Consider the following 11,430-nt stretch of genomic DNA (forward strand, 5'->3'; position numbering starts at 1 on the left):
AATCTTTTAAGATTTTGCCCCAATTGCCACATGTATGTATTTTTTTTCGGTATCATTTGAGAATAAGTTGGATACATCATACCCCTTCACACCTAGTGTATGTTTCCAGGAACGAAGGAGTTCTCTTAATAACCATAGTACAGTTATCATGTGTAGGTATTTAACCCTGATACAATATTCTTAAGTAATCTACAGCTCGTATTCCTATTTCAACAAATGTCCCAATGATACCCTTTTGTAATAATGAATTCAGTTAAAATAAAAAACAGAGACCAGCCTTGAAAAGTCCCTAGGAAGACAAAACCAGTTTAGTCATGCAAAGCTTAATTTAATCTAACAAAGCTTAAACTAACTTTAAAATCAGATGCAAAACTTAAACTATTTCCCAAGGTTGATGTGAAGTAACCACCAACCAATTCCCTATCATTTTTGAAAATTCTGATATTATAGCTGTGAAGAAGAAACAGTCACCATTTCCTCACTATGTAAGCTGCTTTATAACAGTATTTCCCTGAATCTCATTCCATGTTATGGTGTGAGTGCATCCGGTTCTGAGAACGGTCATTTTGGTGTGTGTGCAATAAACTTATAATGATTGCTACTTGGGTGATTCATTGGTTTTACTCTGGCTATTTTTTTTTCCCCAGCGATAACACTTTATTTGAGGCATCAAGCAATATACTGAAAGAGGTGAGTCATGTGCAAGCCTTATTTCCATAATTGTACATTTGATACTCTCTGCCCTCTTCAAGAGGGTGGGGAGTAAGCAAAGATGAGAAGCATATAGCTTTTATACAAAACCATATCTATGTAAGTACTTGAGAAAGTCCGCTTTCAATTTAGTTTTTCTTTCTTTAAAAGGCATGTCGGTTTTATTTCGGAAAACTAAAATAAGCTAGTTCTGCCCCTGAGGATAAAGTTTCTCCCCAGAGTTACTTATGAAATAATGCAGCTGCCTTTTTCTTTAAAGGGATTCTTGTCTTCTGGAATGCCTTTCACCAGAGGGTCCTCTCCAGAACGTTCTTCAATGTAGTTTTTTATTTCTTCAGAACATTTAGACACTGTTGTCTCTGCAACTTCACTTCTTTGCGAAGTTGCTCCACTCCCATCTTCAGCTTTTCCTTTTCTGGCAAATATTCAATGTGCAAGGCCGGCATCTTCACCCCAGAGCTGGGCCCAGGGACAGCTCTCTACTCTGGCTATTTCTGAACTCTTGACAAGTGCAACTCTGGCATAGTTCCTCCCAATTTTCTTTTTCATTCATGTCACTGACATTTTTGGAAGAGTAAACGCCAGGTATTTTTAAAAAATATATTTTATTGATTTTACAGAGAGGAAGGGAGAGGGATAGAGAGTTAGAAACATCAATGAGAGAGAAACATCAATCAGCTGCCCCCTGCACACCTCCCACTGGGGATGTGCCCACAACCAAGGTACATGCCCCTGACCGGAATCAAACCTGGGACCTTTCAGTCTGCAGGCCGACACTCTATCCACTGAGCCAAACCGGTTAGGGCAAACGCCAGGTATTTTGAAGAAATGTTTGGTTGTCTTGGGGTTTCCTCATGCAGAATTGGTGCGTAAGTAGCATGGCATCCCCCTCAGTACAATGCATTAGAATGTCCCTGAGGTTAGTTTGTCCTGTTCTTGGTGAGGTTAATTTGAACCTCCTTAATTTTAAGCCCTTAATTTGGTTAAAATAGTGCCCACCAGGTTGCTTCACTGTAGAGTTACTGTGTGTCAATTTGTGAAATAAGAACAAATATGCTTCTGAATGCAGAGTGATCTGAGCTAAAATGAAATGAAAGGTGTAGCAAACTACACAGATAATTTAGGCAACTCACCCAGTGTTTCATGAATGCTTTGAACCATTTATATCTTTCTGGCAGCTTTTACCTGGGAGTTCTACAAGGCGTGCTTTTATTAACTGAAGTGTCAGTTAGGGGCCAGAGTAATTGGGAATGTTCCAGTTAGTACATGCTAACTTTAGGCGTTGACAGAAGGGAAAGAAAGATAAGGACACTAGAGGAGGGTGGAACAAAATTATGAAATGGTTATAGAGAGGAGAGAAGGAAGGAAGGGAGGAAGGAAGGGAGGGAGGAAGGAAGGAAGGAAGATAAAACCAGTCTAACTGAAGGATATGTGCTGGGAAGAAGTAGGAACTCAGGTTCACCATCAGAAATTCAGATTTATACATGAAATTACATGGGTTTGACTCATGTCTGCTCCCTACTATCTGTCAGTTGCCATTGTTGGGATTAAGTGGGTTGGAGCTTATAAAGGGCATGGCACAGAAGTTTGCTGCACTGTCATTATTCAGTTACTAGAGGCCCGGTGCATGAGATTTGTGCACTGCAGGGGGGCGGGGGAGTCCCTCAGCTCGGCTTGCACCCTCTCATAGTCTGGGACCCCTGAGGCTTAAGTCGGCAGTCAAACATCCCTCTCACAGTCTGGGAGCCCTAACTTCTTACCACCTGCCTGCCTCAGAGGTGGGAGAGGCTCCCACCACCACCACTGCACTCGCCTGCTGTGAGCCCAGCTTCTGGCTGAGCGGCACTCCCTCTGGGGGGCAGCTCCTGCATTGAGTGTCTGCCCCCCTGGTGGTCAATGCGTGTCATAGCTACCAGTTGTTCTGCCATTCAATTTGCATATTAGGGTTTTATTATATAAGACTAGAGGCCCGGTGCACCAAAATTTGTGCACTCAGGGGGGAGGGTGGGGTCCCTCAGCCCGGCCCATGCCCTCTCGCAGTCTGGGACCCTTCGGGAGATAACGACCTGCTGGCTTAGGCCTGCTCCCGGATGGCAGAGGGCAGGCCCAATCCCTAGGTGCAGCCCCTGGTCGGGCTCAGAGCAGGGCCGATGGGGGAGTTGGGGCGCTGCCTCCTGTCATGCACAGAGCAGGGCTGATCAGGGGGTTGGGGAGCTCCCCCCTGTCACACACAGAGCAGGGCAGATCAGGGGGTTGGGGCGCCGCCCTCTATCACCCACAGAGCAGGGCCCATCAGGGGGTTGGGGCACCACCACTGTCACACTCAGGGCAGAGCTGATGGGGAGGTTATGGCTCTACCCCGTCACACACAGAGCAGGGCCCTTGGAGTGGGGGGGTTGGGGCGCCGCCCTCTATCACCCACAGAGCAGGGCCGATCAGGGGGTTGGGGCACCGCACCCTGTCACGCACAGAGCAGGGCCAATCAGGGGGTGGGGAGCTCCCCCCTATCAGGCACAGAGCAGGGCCCATCAGGGGGTTGGGGCGCCTTCCCCTGTCACAAACAGAGCAGGGCAGATAGAGAGGTTGTGGCCCTGTCCCCTGTCACACACAGAGCCGCAGGGCGATCAGGGGGTTTGGGTGCTGCCCCCTGTCACGCTGATCCCCGTGTAGGGAGGCCCTGTGGCTCCACTGATCCCGGTGCTGGGAGTCATATTACCCTTTTACTATATCGAATAGAGGCCTGGTGCACGGGTGGGGGCCGGCTGGTTTGCCGTGAAGGGTGTGCTGGATCATGGTGGGGGTCCCCACTGGGGTGCCTGGCCAGCCTGAGTGAGGGGCTGAGGGCTGTTTTGGCCAGCCTGAGTGAGGGGCTGAGGGCTGTTTTGAGGCTGGCGGGTGACTGAAGCTCCCAACCTCTTCTTTTTTTTTTTTTTTTTTTTATTCTGTGCCAGCTTTAGCTCTGAGGCCTGGGCTGCTGAAAGCAGGTTTCTGGCCTTTGTTTTACCTTCTGTATTTGATACAATGTTGCGGTCCGGCTTGCTGAAGCCCGGCTGACTGAAAACAGGTTTCTGGGGTTTGATTTAGCTTCTATATTTGTTGCAATGTTTCTTAGAGTTGCAGCTGAGAGGCTGGCAGCGCAGGCGGGGAACGTTGGAGTCCGCCGTCACTGGAGCAAGCAAGCCTCCTGTTCGCTTTAAGCTGCCTGGCTGCTGGCTGCCATCTTGGCTGGCAGTTAATTTGCATATCACCCTGATTAGCCAATGGGAAGGGTAGCGGATGTATGGCTAATTACCATGTTTCTCTTTTATTAGATAGGATTGTTGGCCAGTATGTTTATTATTATTGAATATCACACCAGGGAATTTAGGTTTGATGTGCAAGGAGCTAAAAGTCCCATTTATTCTCTTACAATAGGCCCGATGCATGAAATTTGTGCAAGGGGCTCTGCCCTTGCAGCCACTGCAGCTTGTCTTGGCCTGAGTAAATTGCAGCAGCTTCCTCGGCCCTCCCAGCCCCAGCTTCGTCTGGAAGGACATCTGGTCTCATTAGCATATTATGCTTTTACTATTATAGATTCAGTAAATACTTGTTGAGTTTCTCCTGATATTAAGGACAGATGCTGTACAAGATAAAAGCCCTGCTTTCAAAGACTTTGAAATACAGTTGTGAAAATAAGACTATGAGATGATTTAAAATATAAAACTCCATGATAATTGTGGGAGTAAGCCAACAGTCCAGAGTAGGGAGCTGACACTGTGGGTGGCTTACTTGATTTGCTTCTTTTCTCACTTTATTTTCATGGAATAGCAGAAAGCACATGGGCTATAGCATTCCACTGACCAAGATGAAGGTTGGAAACCTCTGCTTGAGGTAATGAATGTCTTTATGTCTCTGTTTTCTTATCTGTAAGATAGAGATATTAATAGTATCAACCTCCCAGGGTTGTGAGACTGAAGGAAGGCAAAATATGCAAAGCATTCAGTCTGCAGCCATAGGAACGAAGTACATAGTAACATCGTTATGGATTTACCTGGCTTACTTCTTAGGAGCGGCCATACTCTTCCCAAGTTGCCAGGGAAACCCACAGACCCTGAGCCTTCCTTCTGGATCAGTGACATTTTGGGTAGCTAAAGCCTCCTACCATTCAACTGCCTCTCAAAATGGAATTTTCAGAACATAGGGCCTGGGTTGGGGCTGGGGTTTGGACATGCTGAGTGGGTGAGGAAGACTTCCTATCTCAGGGGGAACACTTGTGAACAAACAGCTCACCCCTGCGAAAATCAAAGCCCAGGCCTTCCTGACTGCAGGGGCTTTAGGGTTGTGAAGTTGAGGAGGAAGGGAAGAAAATGCAAAGTGCTTTGGTGCCCATCACTGGCAAAGAATGAGAAGGGTAGATAAAGAACAAGTGCTGGAAGCTTGCTGCTGTGATGCAAGTGGCATCCCAGGGCAGATTTCATTACCAGGGCTCATGGAGGAGCAACAGGAACAAAGTGTGCAGAATCCAGCAGAGGCAGCCTGTCTGCCAGCCATGCAACGCTGTGCCAGCCCTCTGGGCCTTGGCTGGTTGCCTGAGGTCTATAGGCAGGTGTTGTCCCAGCTACAGGCTGCGTGGCATCTACAGACTAAGGATGAATGTTGCTCCAGCTACTAGGCCTAGTTGAAAGAATCCAAGGGATTTACTTTGACTACCCAGAAGGTGATAGTGGTTTTTTCTTTTTTTAAAAATTACCCAGAGGGAGATAGACACTAAAAAATGTTTGCATTATGAATTTTCACCCAGCTCTTCTTGTTGAAATACAGGTTATCTATGCTATAGTATGTCTCCTTTGCTGCCAATGGAAATTCTAGCACAATGTTACCACCCTAGGAGGCAAAGTGTTGAGCAATAATGTCTTGCTTTCTCAATTTAAAGGTATTTGCCTTCTGGGATATTTACCAAAGTAACTTCATGATCTATAAATTAAGCCATACATTTGAAGGTAATTTCATTTGAAGGTTCACTCAAATAAGATATATAGATTCCTTGACCTGCTCCAAAGATGTATAACCTTGCTTTAGAGATTACCTTTGTCCTGGTGCACTATTGCAAAATTAGAGCTATACTAAAAATATCCCCAGAGGTGAATAGTTGAATTCCAGTGGGGGGAAAAAATAAAAGTTTTTTTTTCCTTTTCTAGTATTTTTGAACTTTCTTCCTACTACAGAGGACAATTTGATCACAGAGGAACTTTGTTTATAAATAATATACTTAAGTTGCTGACAATTAAAGTCCCCTAAAAATACAATAGCAGCATAGATTGGCTCTCCCTCTAAAATTAGCATTGTTTGGAGATTCTAAACATGGTCTCTTATATTAGGATTTATGAAACTTGGAACTAATTGCTTGTGCTTTGAATAGGTACTTTATCCAAAGGAAACGTTGTGAATGAATTTTAACCTATTTGGCCATGTACAACCCTTAAGGTTCTTTTTGTCATACAACAAGTAACTGTGGAAAAGTTCAAGAGGGGCGAAGGTTCTCCATTTCACCATACTTTGATGGCAGGTTATCATACAAGCAAGTCTCTGGCCAAATTCTACCACTTATACATTTATTAAACATGTATTTTCAAACAAGCACAAAACAACTCATACCACAAGACAAAAACCCCAGCTTTTTGTCCTTTAATGACCTTTACATAAAAGTCTACTTGGAGCTGACTCAAAAATATTCCAGAGGCATAGCTTACATCACAAATCCAATGATGGACACAGGACCATTTGAGGACTGAGCCCACATGGGATGTGAATTATTCCTTGGTCCAAAGTATCCTTGCTGAATACGCCACCTGCCTGTTAGTCACTTTGTAGTGATTTCGCTTATGAGCTTGACTGTCACATTATCTCAGTGCTTGTGTTCAAGTAACCCTTATTTTACTTAATAGTGACCCAGAGCACAAGAGTAGTGATGCTAGCAATTCAGATATGCCAAAGAGAAATGGTAAAGTGCTTCCTTTAAGTTCAGGGTTTGATATTGTCTGTGTTTTCAGGCATTCACTAGGGATCTTGGGTTGTATTCCCCATAGGTAAAGGGGAAAAACTCTGTCTTTGACTTGTGGCCTCCAGGGTTGTCAAGAAAATGGAAAAGAGAGTGAGCAGAAAATCTAAAGGGAGACTTGACTTTAGGGCCAGGCCTTGAAGTAACCTATATTCTTTTGACTAATGTTCCATGGGTTATAACTAGTCACATGACCCCATGTGGCCTCACTGGGCTCCATCCAGATTGAGGAGGCTAAAAAATATTGTCTCTCTTTGTACTTAGGAGGAAAAAGAAAGGGTTGGTGGCCATACAGCCCTGACAGCATATATGCCATCTCCACCTAGTAAAATCCTCCCAATAGATGTGATTTTCTGTATTCTCATTTAAAATTTTTGATTTGTTGAATGAATTTTCTGTGTTTACCTTATTCTCCTTTTAGGTTGACTCAGTCAGTTAGGAACATGTGTAAATACACACTTATTGAATTCCACAGATTCAAAGGTGATCATGACCTGCTCCCTGCCCGCAGAGCTCACTGTCTGGGGAGAGACATAGATGTAAAAGGCACAGTTATAAAGGTATTTACATTTCTCCACCCCTATTTTCCTTTTGTACACACACCGTTGGTTTTGAGGAGTGGATTCTCAATGTATATACTGTTTCTGTTTCTGTATTTACTATATCAGACTTCAACCTGGAGTAGCTGATGGCTTTTCATTTCGTGGATCATCTCTACCTGGAAGATAGAGCAGGTGCAAAGTCGGAGGGAAAGCCTGGTGGGAGAACAACCTGAAAGTTTAGCGTGATGGAATGTAATGTAGAGAGTGAGTGGGAGAATAGTGAGAAATGGAGGGAGGGTATTGCAGTGTGGGACCAGGCCATTGGAGCCCAGGATAAGGAGGTAGGATTTCATTTTAGGACAATTAAAAAAAAGCCACAAGAGGGGTTTGAAGCAGGGCAGTGGATGGATTACTTACATTTGTGGATTGGTGAGTGGATCTATAGAGCCCAGTTAAGAAGTTACTGTGCTCTTCTAAGTGAGATCTGATTGTTGCCTAGGAATAGATGTGGTGGTGGAGATGGAGGGAAATGAGCAGATTCTCAATATGTATTTTTTGGAGGTGGAATTGACAGAGCTTTCCAACTGTCTTAGTCTGTTCAGGCTGCTAGAACAAAATATCAGGGGCTGGGCAGCTTATAAACAATGTAAATTTATTCCTCACAGTTTTGCAGATACGAAGTCCAAGATCAGAGGGCCAGCATGGTCAGGTGGGCATCTTCTCCGGGTTGCAGACTTCTCGTATCCTCACATGATGGAAAGGACAGAGAGCTCTCTGGAGTCACCTTTATGAAGGCACTAATCCCATTTATGAGGGCTCATGACCTAAGTACCTCCCCAAGGCCCTACCTCCAAATACCATCCATCACATTGGGCTTTAGGTTTTCAACATATGAATATTGTGGAGATTAGGAGAACACAAACATGCAGACCACAGCTTGATGCTACGGATGGAGGAGTAACTTTTTACCTGAATATCAATGGCAGATATGACTCATTAGCTACCAGTTGGAAAATGGTCACTTTATATTGATGAAATAGTCATGAAACAGTTTTTGGAAAAGTCTGTCATTTCTTGCCCCTTCTACTCTGAACTGTTAAGTTTTTCTCTGGTGCTCAATTCTAAGTCTGTGAGATTGGTTCAAGGAATTGGTTCACGCTACCCTTTTAAATAACATGGGCCATTATTTAAACAGCAGTTACAGGAAGGAAATTATTCTCTTGTGTTATAAACTTGCCAGTGACTTAATGCAGGACTGGAAGATATAAAGTATAGAGTAAGGAGGGAGGGCAGGTGGGGAAAGAGTGATGAACGGGAGACTGTTGAGTCAGGTTTATAGAAGTCCAACTTTTTCATTCAATCGCAGAGGCACCCAGTATGGCAACGTGACTGCAGACTTTGAACCTAGGTCTGACCTGTGGGGTGATGCTCTCATTCCAGGAACACATATATCTTTCCAGAATATTGTCTAGGTGTAAGCAATTTAAGGAATCACTTTAGATGGAGATACTTAGACTCTTCTAGAGATCAGATTATCTGAAGATGTGGACTTTGAGACAGAGATTTGTTGAAGCAAGTGTGTGGAGGGACTCCTTCGGATTTACACTTCCAGGAGGACTCGGTGCACTTGTCCACTGGGCTTGCCATCAAGGCCACGCGACATCCCCTGCAACGAAACCGCTGAGAACACTGGGTCTGCTAAGTCACGTAGCCCAAGGCACAGAGCTCTTGGCACCGCAGCCTGGACCTGCTGCAGCGCCTTTTGCTCCAGCCTCTCTCTGAGTTGGCAGCTTTTTAGCCACTGGTATATGTTGGGTCAAATGGTATTCCCAGGTGTGGAATACACTGTCTGTTTGGAGGGTTTATCTCCCACCCTCTGGGACACAGGTGTTTTATTTCCATTTCTTGCTCATCGGACTGATTAACATGATGTCATTTTCATAGTGGAATGAAGTGATGCCTGGAAATACCCAAATCCCCTGGGTCCCTTCAGATCTCTTATGATAGAGAAGGAGCGACTTGTCATCGCCTTGGGGTAGGGCCATACATGTGTACTTCTGCTCCAACAGAATGGAAACTGTTGCTGATCGTCCTTCTTGGTAGGGATGGAAAATGATGTATTTGCCAAATCATTGGCTGTGTACCATGTACTGAGGTCACTGCAATAGGTGCTACTTGTGCCCCAAGTTTGTCCACTCTCATTCTCTAGCATCTATCTGACTTCTGTAGGGGTCAGGCTGCTGAATTAATGGAAATAGCACTTGGACCACCACTCCTGCCCCCTTTAAAGGTGCCACAAATCATTGCTCTGGGATGTATATAGTTTTTGCTTCACTATCTTGGCTGGGGAATGACGGGGCAGTTTCAGAGGTGTCTGTAGTAAGTCCTCACTTCTATAAGCCAAGGGGCACCAAAGATGGCTAACAAACCAGAAGCTAGGCATGGGGCAAGTTCTCTTTTACAAAATCAGCAGTAATCAGTCCTGCTGACACTTTGATCTTGTATTTCCAGTCTCCAGAACTGAGATGGTAAATTTCTATTGTTTGTGGATGTATTTGTGTAGCAAACAAATACATCCTCCGGAGCCATCTAAGTTTATAGACTTAATATTTACACTTTTCCTGAATTTCTCAAATGCCTCAGATTTTGTCCCTTCCAGGACACTCCCTTGAATCAATATTCATCCTGGCTATCACCCATGACATTTTAAACAGTTGCACTGGTAGGCCTGCCTGGGGATATTTCTGTTCCTCCTGTCTCCAGTGATGGGATCCTCATTTGTCAGATGGTGGTGATCCAGTTCCAAAATCTCATTTAGAATCTGCTTCTTCAGTCCACACATGGAACCAACATACTTAGGTTGAATAACTGAGAAATGACTTTGAGATGGACATTTGCTTGTAGGAAGTTTTTTGGGATCAGTACCAGAGAGCAGGGAAGAAAATTGGGTTGGACAGAGGCAGGAGTTAAACAGTAATTCAGTTATAACCAAGGCCTTAGCCAGTCCCACAGGAGTGGCACAACCCTTCCAAGTTGTTCAAATTGAGACAAGGGTGCCAGGTCTTTATAGAGCAACATTGACTTGGTATTGGATTTGGGCTGCCACTGGAGGCAGGGGCAGAAAGCTCTGGAAGCTGGGGCATGGGTGCCCCTGTCATGAGGGGCGGGGGACCGGCCAGGACACAGCATTCGCTGCTCTTTCCATTATAAAGCACATACACATATAGGTGAAGTATAACAAATATCCGTAGGGAGACATTTGCTGTGCACCTGGCTGCATAAGTCAGCTTCTTTCTTTCTCTTCATGAAAATTAAACAAAAGCAACAGAGAGAGCAACTACTTACAAACACATTTTCTGCTAAATGAGAAAATGGGAATCTTTTACGACTTTAACATAAATATAAAATCTACATGAAGCATCTGCAACCTGATAGAAACCTCAAAACAGGAAGTGGAAAGTCGTGCATAGGGTGGGAGAGGGCTCAGAAGTGATGATCTAAGAAATGGCTTACAGAAATATGTATCTAAATGGGAGGCTTAACCTGAAATGCAAAAGACACAGCCCTTGCTTACAGCCACCAAGTGAGGGATGCTTTGGAGCAAAAGCCACAAAAATATGCTTCCTGAAAGTAAGGAAACTCCCCCTGGAGCCTAAAAGCTTCCTCCTTTGTTTGCAAATACAGAGTAGGGAGTGGTGTGAGTAGAGTTAAAATCATGCAGAACTTTGTGGGGAAAAAGTGAAAAGAAGCATGGAGGATGGGAAGGGTGTCCACTGGCAGCAGATTTCAGAAAGTCCCCAGAAAAAATATATTTCCTAAAAGTGAGGAACTCACTTTGAATTGGAAAGGCAATATTTTTGTTTGCAAAAACGGGTTGGTAGCTGGGCTATTGTCAAAGGCCTGTATGAAGTTTGTGTGTGTATGTGTGGTGTGTGTGTGTGTTTAAGGAATTTAAAAATGGACCTTTAAAAAAATCAATAAAATGGACTTTATTTTGTAGAGCAGTTGTAGGCTCATGGAAAAATTGAGGAGAAAATACAGAGAGTTTCCACAGACTTTCTGTTTGCCCACACACACAGTGTCCCCTACTATCAACATCCTGCAGCAGAGTGGTACACGTGTTACAGTTAATGAACTTAC

The 11,430-nt window shown here is 44.4% G+C and overlaps 1 pseudogene; it reads right to left on the reverse strand.

Moving 5' to 3' along the window:
• Window positions 1-712: 712 nt before the first annotated feature.
• Window positions 713-1,157, reverse strand: LOC139014982 (guanine nucleotide-binding protein G(I)/G(S)/G(O) subunit gamma-11 pseudogene; annotated as a pseudogene).
• Window positions 1,158-11,430: the final 10,273 nt, after the last annotated feature.

Source organism: Myotis yumanensis, unplaced genomic scaffold (assembly GCF_028538775.1).
Source record: "Myotis yumanensis isolate MYYU_CA2020_CCGP unplaced genomic scaffold, mMyoYum1.0.hap1 SCAF_8, whole genome shotgun sequence".
Taxonomy (NCBI): Eukaryota; Metazoa; Chordata; class Mammalia; order Chiroptera; family Vespertilionidae; genus Myotis; species Myotis yumanensis.